Genomic DNA, 2,223 nt, shown 5'->3' on the forward strand with positions numbered 1-2,223 from the left:
CAGCCCCACTCCCTTCCTCACTGGGCTGTGCATAGCAGTGGGAGCTGACCCCCATGTGGCTCAGTCCCGTGCCCCACCCCAGCTGGGCAACCCCTTTTCCTGCTCCACTCCCTCCCCCTCCCCTTCCTCCTGCCCCTCTCCCTCCTCCCACAACAAACATACCCGCCAGACCCAGCTGCCCTCCACGTGGCCAGGGTGTATCCTGGCCACCTGCATGCTGCACTGCAGCTGCGCACATGCATGTGGAGTTTCACATACCTCCTATGACCTTTTTAAATACCCCTAGGGGTACACATGCCCCCAATTGACAACCATTGCCTTAGAGTACTGGTTTTCAACCTTTGGGACATGGGCCCCTGGGGGTCCACAGCCTATGTCTAAGGGGTCTGCAAAAATGACTATGATCAATCAAAGTATGTGGATACCCACACTTACAATTCAAAAGGGTCTGGACCTCCATCTGAAATTTCCAAAGGGCTCCACACCTCCATTCAACATTTTTTAGGGGTCTGCAAATGAAAAAAGGTTGGAAACCACTGGCTTAGAAAGGTCCTGAGACAGGGTGGACATAGCCTAAGTGGATGATGACCTCGGAAAGCTAGGACAGGGTGGTCCTACTGACAGGCATGCAGCCTGTGAGCAGTTAACATGCAGCCCACAGGCTCCCACCCAGCTGTCCCCTGTTCAGTGTGCATGGCAGGCTGGGGCCAGAGGCAGATGAAGGTTTATTGGGGCTCTCGGCAAACACAAAATTGGAGGCTCCCTCCTCTCTTGGTGCTGCTGCTGCCAAAGAGGTAGTGCAGGGTGAACTCGGTCAGGCTGGGGGGCACATGCCCGCCTCTTCTCCCTGCTCCCCGCTCCTCCTCCCCCCCACCACAGCCAGAGCAGAGCCCAGTGGGTCAAGGAATGTGGATGTGGGATACCCACTGTGGGCTCAGGGCTCTCCACTCTGCAGCCTTCACCCTGGGGGCACTCTCACTCCCTATCATGCACACAGAGACACAAACACACTCTCTCTCCCTACCATGAACACACACACACACACACACACACACACACACACACACACACACATATACAATCTCACTCCCTGCCATGCACATGGACATACACACACTCTATTCTCACTCATTCTCTGCACATGGACACACAGAACACACACACCTTCCCCTCACAGAACCTCCCCAACTCCCTCCTATGCAATCCCTCCAAGGATGCTTCTCCTCCCCACTGAACCACACCCCCAACCCTGAGGCTTCTGTAGGTATAGCAGGGAGCAAAGGTCGGGGCACAGGGGCATGGCAGCAGGCACGGGGGCAGTGCTGACACGGTGGACACTCACTTTGGTGAGTGTGACCGGGCCATGCCTGAGCATGCTGTACTTGGTGAACTTCTGGTAGTGCAGCACCATGATGTGGCCATGCCCCAATCAGGACCCCTTGCAGGCTAGACTGCTGCCCACCTGCAAGGGGATACCTGCCATTTCCAAGGTAACCCAGGCATGGGAGTAGAGCAGGACCCAGGTATCCAGGGACTCCTGATTGGCAGGAGCCCCTGGACCCGGGCACCGCTGGCTGGTGCATTAATCTGCCTACGGGTCAGCTGCCCATGCTGCAGGTGGACCACCCACAAGGCTTGTGTGGTTAGGAGCAGGGAGCTTCATCTGTGGCAGGGGGGAAGCTTGGCTGTGCATATGGCAGGGGGGTGCTGGGCTGCATGAACTATTGGAAGGGTCTCACAGGGGGTGGCCCCTGCAGCATGCAGCCCCTATGGCATGTGGTCCAGAGATTAGACAGCCCTGAGCTAAGACCTAGCCTACATTTGTACTGAATCATATTGGACAGAGGAAAATAGTGATGCCCAGTTGAATCTATATTATCCACACCTGCATTTTATATTGATCAGGGGCTCCCAAACTTTGGTACGCATATACCTGGGGGTACGCAAAATATCTCTGGGGAATACACCGGAGAAAGTGTGTAATGGTGGATTTAATTTGCATAATAATAATTGGCATTTAAGGGGTTAAACTACAAAACATGCTGGTAGGGGTACATGGGCATGATGCCACGTGGAGTATCTCTTCCCTGTTCTCCTTTGCTCCCTACTTGGTGAACCTCCAAAGGATCCAGGGATCAGAAACAGAATGATGACGGGAACCCGCTAGATTTGCACAGTTGCAGAAGTGGCAGCTTTGCAGCTAACATCTCAGACAGATTGCTA

This window comes from Gavialis gangeticus, unplaced genomic scaffold (assembly GCF_001723915.1).
Source record: "Gavialis gangeticus isolate Ggan-Ray unplaced genomic scaffold, GavGan_comp1, whole genome shotgun sequence".
In the NCBI taxonomy this organism is placed as follows: Eukaryota; Metazoa; Chordata; order Crocodylia; family Gavialidae; genus Gavialis; species Gavialis gangeticus.